Genomic DNA, 5,231 nt, shown 5'->3' with positions numbered 1-5,231 from the left:
TAAGTGAAAAATGATTTTAACCAAGAATACTATACCCAGAAAGATTATCTTTCATATGGGAATAAAAGACATAAACATTCTCAGATAAATAAAGCCTGAAAGAATTTACCAGCACCAGACCAGCTCTCCGAGAAGTGCTCGAGGGAGAGCTACACCAGGAAACCTGAAGTCGGACAGAAATAAGAGTACAGAAACAGCCAAGAGAATGGCCAGCCAAGCGGTAGGGACAAGTCCAGAGTCGAATTTTTTTTTAAGAATTATTTATTGATTATTATTATTGTTAATAGTATTTTTCACACGAGTTTTGTCAGAGAAAGACAGGGAGAGAGAGGGAGAGGGGGAGTGAGAAAGCAAGCCGCCAGGTCCAGGACTCAAACCATGGCCAGCCATGTGGGAATTCTAGCACCTTAATCACCATGCCACCTGCTGGCCCCAAGTCCGGAGTGGAATGTTAATTCCAGAGTTTAAATGGAAAGATCCGACCACAGCAACACTGCAAATTCAATAGAGGAGAGATTAATTACATGAGTCTGAACTAATGAAATTGAATTTTTTTACTTTAGACTAAAACATGATTGATTTTCTTCAATGCTTTGATTTCCATATTTAAGGATTTTTGTCTTGAACTGTCGATAGGTTCATCTAACCTACTATTTGAACTAAATCCTAACCTTTTTCCTGGCTTTAAGTTTTAAGCAAATTTCTCTTAACATTTTTTTTTATTTTGATCTATTAAAACTAAAACGTTTTTGAAATTTAAAAAATGCATTAAAAATACCTATTAACACCTATTTAGTGACTGCAGTAAGCTATATAGCCCCAGCGAGGTGCTACTTTATAGTATGTTCACTTTACTCACTGAGGTTTATGCCTAAAGTCAGACATGCATTCTTAAATATGTATATATCAGCTGTGCTTGCTATTGAAGGCCTTTAAATTAATTAAGATCTTTAGTGAATCAATAAAATGTGGGGAGAAAAAAGGCATGGGAAACAACTGTATATACCAGAGCCAGTGTGTGCGTGTATGGAGCTGGCAGAGGGAGAGGGGTAGGGAATCAAATTGGGGGGGGGGAATATATAAGAAACGAGATAGAAAATTATTTGTTGATGATAACATGTAATATCCTTGACTGAGCCAATATACAATATATACTGGATGGAAAATCTCATTTTGTATATTGTATTGATGTAAATAAATAAATAAATGATTTTAAACGTCCTTAAATCTGGAGAGCAAAACACAGAAGAAAATCAGCAATATTTTAAGTCAAAAGTCATAAGATTCGATTTCACCAGTTCCATCTCAAGTACTTTATCTCCTGTTGTGGTTCGATCTTCCCATTTAAATTCTGGAAGATAACATTCCACTCCAGACTTGTTCCTACCATTGAGCTGGCCATTTTCTTCGTCGTTACTGAACTCTTCTTTCTGTGTGTCTGTATTTAGTTCTCCTGGGATAGCACTCCCTTCAGAACTTCTAGGAGATCTGTTCTCATGTTGGTAAATTCTTTCAGGTTTTGTTTATCTGAGAATGTTCTTGTCTCCTCTTCCCATATGAAAGATACTCTTGCTGGGTTCTCTATCACTGCTTTTAAGCAATTCGGTTGCAGTGTGTTTTGCTATCTTTTCTTCATGTTTCTTGTATTTGGGCTTTGTGAAGCTAATTGTACATATAGGTTTATACCTGACAAAGCAAAAACATTTGTTTTCCCTTAAGGAAAGTTTAAGGAGCTGGAAAACTAGGAGTTGTATACGAACGTCTTCCTCTGTACTATCCCTTCACTTCAGGATGCAGAATTACATTTGGGCCCAGTTGTGATGATGCAGATAGCGCAGGTATTTGGGAGTCTGGGAGCCACACGGGAGGCCCAGGCGTAGTTCCTGGGTCAACCTGAACATTCCAGGCATAGCGTGTATCCCTGTAATCCTAGCTAATTGTGAGGTTGGGACAGGAGGATTACAGCATGGGGAGACCATGTCAAACATACCTATCTCTGCCTTCCTTTCCCTTTCTTTCTCTACCTCTCTCCAAGAAAAGAAAGAAAAGAAAAGAAAAGAAAAGAAAAGAAAAGAAAAGGAAAGAAAAAAAAAGAAAAGGAAAGGAAAGGAAAGAAAAGGAAAGGAAGGGAAAGAAGAGGAGAAGAAAAAGAAAAAAAGGAAGGGAAAGGAAAAGAAAGGAAAGGAAAGGAAAGGAAAGAGAATCACATTTGGACAAGAGAAGATAGACCTGTTATCCTTAAAACTTCAAGGGCAAAAAAAATTATTAAAAAACAAAAAAAATTCAAGGGCATTTAGGGTGACAACAAACACATAGCTTACCTTTTTCAAGGCAGCTTAACGGGAGAGAGGACAAAACAATATCTTTGAATTTTAATAAGTTTCTGCAAAGGAAGAGAAAATTTGAAATTCAAGTGCTCCTGGGATCTAAAAAAAAAAAAAACCTCTCTGGGGGTTTCCCTGCAGACATTTGGGCTGCTGGAGCTGCCGAGAGGTGTCTTTCACAAATTCACCAGCAGGTGGCAACCTTATACCACAAATGACCAACGAGCGTATCCACGGGTCATTATGCCAAGCACCTTCTCCAAACAAGGCTGTGTCTGCTTGGAAGTAGAGAAAGCTACAAATCCTGCCCTGCAAGGCGAGTCAAGTAGACTCCACGTTTATTGTGTTGGGTTGAAATAGTTGTCCAAGGGGCTGGCCAGTAGCCTGGTAGTTGAGATGGATCCCACACAGCCCTTCACGTGTTTCAAGTCTCAGCCCCGGGAGCTGAAAAACACACCTGGTGAGTATGTGCCCGAACTCTGATAGGATGGGGAAGAGAGGAGAGAGGGTTGTGGCGCAATCACACTCCACTGGGAGTGCTTTCTCTCTGCCTCTCTGTTTCTTTCTGGCAAATGCAGTCGCCCTCTGGCAAAAAAAGAAAAGAAATCGTCTTCCCAAAGTCATCCAGTCCTTTCTTCGGTCTCAGAGTGTAATTTCATACCGTTGATGCCGATGGAACAGAAGTGTCAAAGGTCTTACCTCCACTCTGGTTATTTCCAGTCTGCTTCACGGCTTCGGCTTCAAGCAGACCGCACCGGTGTCGGGTGATCCTGGAAGGGCTGGAGCGGCAAAGGAGGGGAGGCCTGCACCAGAAGGACAGAGAGGGTTAAGGCAAAGGGGACAAAGCAGGCCAGGAGGGAAGGAGCGCTGGTCTGGAGCCTGGTCTGTCAGGAAAGCCTCTTCTCCAGGGCCATTAGCCACCCCCCCACACACCAACAGAAACACACACACACACTTCTTAGAGCCTGCTGGCTACAGCAGTGCTCTCTGGGTGCTCCTGCCCCACCCCTGCCCTCACCTCTGAAAGAGGAGCCTCGCCCCTTTGCCACCACCTCCCGTTTCCCCCCTCCCCACAGTCTGACTTGAGAGCCCTCCCCAGCGGTGCTTGTCTGGGACAGAGCCACCAGCAGAGAGCTACAGAAAGGGGAGGGAAGCTTCCCTGCACTGCCCGGCAGGCTGGGGAGGAAGAGGAAGTGGTCACTCGAAAAGCTATTTAGGCGGGTTTCACAATATCCCCAGGACCCAGCCCCAGCCACCCTGTGAAGTGCTGAGTCACCTTTCAAGCTCCCCTGGACCCTGCTTTGTGCTTCGAGGTACAAACTTCAGCTTAAAATGCAGAGCAGGGTTCTTGGTCAGGAGCCCCCATCCACCTGGGGTCTTTCCAGGCAGGTGTCCCTTCTTGCCTCGGAGCATTTTATCTGTGATACGTGTAATTGCCCTTCCTGGCTGTTTTTGGCTCACAAGCTTGCGTCTTCCGCAAACCCTGCTGGACTGTAGGAAAGCTCCTGGGGAAACGGGAGTCCAGGGATGAGAAGAGAGTGCAGGCCAGGAATGCAGGGCTGGCCCACATCCCCTCCCACTGGCCTCAGCACAGCAGAGCAGCGCTCAGGGACATCTGGGTAGGTAGGTGGGCCTCTTCGCTCTCCCAGGAAGAAGGGCTAGCTGGAAGCCATTCGATAAGCCTGACCATTTCCCGAGACCCTCCATTTCTCTCCACGCTAGTTTAATTTACTTATCTATTTATCTGTGGGTGGATGGATGGATAGCCGGCTACCAGAGACTCACCAGTGGGAGACAGGGAGAAAGCACTCCCGGTGGAGTGTGGTCAGGGGCAACCCCTTGCCCTCCCTCGCTCCATCCTGCTGGGATCTGCAGCACACCTGCACACCCTTGCACCCAGCATGCTTTTCAAGCCGCTGGGGCCAGGATTCAAATCACCATTGACCGTGTGGGATCCAGCTCCCTTAACCACGAGGGACTGGCCCCCCTCAACAGTAGTTTTACACATCATCTTTTTATTAAGACAAATAGTTACATGTGAAGGAGGACGCAGAATTCACGCTTTTATAATAAAACCTAAGACTTCAAGGACCTAGGACTGGGCTGCGGTTGCCGCCGTCTGAGCTTCATCCCTCTTTGCTGTCGGGGGTACCTGGGGAAACTTCTGAGCTAGCCAAGGTAGCCCCACTTCTCAGCTCACACAGGTGAGCTTGGATCTGGATCGTGGGCACAGTGAGCTGGTTAGTTACTACGCTCAGCCTTAGTTTCCTCACATGCAGACACGGGTGTTGTGGTTCGGGTAATGGCTCATCCTCCAAAGTTTCATGTCTGGGAATTTGGCATTGAGAGTTGGTGGAGCGTAGTGGGCAGCATGGGTCGCGGCGATGCAGCATGGAGACGCCATGCTCAAGAACAATGGCGTGGTGTGCGACTCAGGCAGTTCTAGTCCACACGAGAAGGGGTTAGCTCTGGAGACCAGTAGGCGGCCTGGTGGTTAAGTGCTGGACTCCACACGGCTGACTACAGTCCAAGTCCTGGACCTGGTGGCTTGAAAATCACACCAGGCCTGTGTGTGTGCATGCCCAAAACCCCAGGAGCAGGAGGAGAATGAAAGAGAAGGGATTGCAGTGTGGCCGTCCCCCGGGGGGTGGTTTCTCACTTTCCTTCTCTGTCATCATGAGTGCAGTGCTCTATGGCCAAAACCTGGGGGAGAAGAAACGGGGGCGGGCGGGGTTAGTCCTTGTGAGAGGTGAGTGTTATAATTTATGAGAGCTTCCTCGCCGGGCGCATGTGTGTGCGTGCCCAAGATCCCGAGAGGAGAATGGAGAAGGGATTGTGGTGTGGACATCTGCCCTGGGGGGTAATTTCTTGCTTTCTGTCTCTCTGTCTGTCTCTGTCTTTCTGGCG

At 46.6% G+C, this 5,231-nt stretch overlaps 1 long non-coding RNA gene across 2 annotated transcripts; it reads right to left on the bottom strand.

Moving 5' to 3' along the window:
* Positions 1–456: 456 nt before the first annotated feature.
* Positions 457–3,438, bottom strand: LOC102486350 (uncharacterized). Of its 2 annotated transcripts, none has more exons than XR_003550553.1 (4): positions 3,343–3,438; positions 3,024–3,127; positions 2,322–2,383; positions 457–493 (listed from the first exon to the last, which is right to left on the bottom strand). It is a non-coding gene; the product is annotated as an uncharacterized LOC102486350 (long non-coding RNA). The 2 variants fall into 2 exon arrangements; XR_003550552.1 differs by lacking the exon at positions 457–493 and adding an exon at positions 1,495–1,686.
* Positions 3,439–5,231: the final 1,793 nt, after the last annotated feature.

This window comes from Tupaia chinensis, unplaced genomic scaffold (assembly GCF_000334495.1).
Source record: "Tupaia chinensis unplaced genomic scaffold, TupChi_1.0 Scaffold000453_2, whole genome shotgun sequence".
NCBI classification, from domain to species: domain Eukaryota; kingdom Metazoa; phylum Chordata; class Mammalia; order Scandentia; family Tupaiidae; genus Tupaia; species Tupaia belangeri.
Note: the sequence above shows the minus strand (reverse complement) of the source record. Positions and strands in the feature narration are given on the sequence as shown.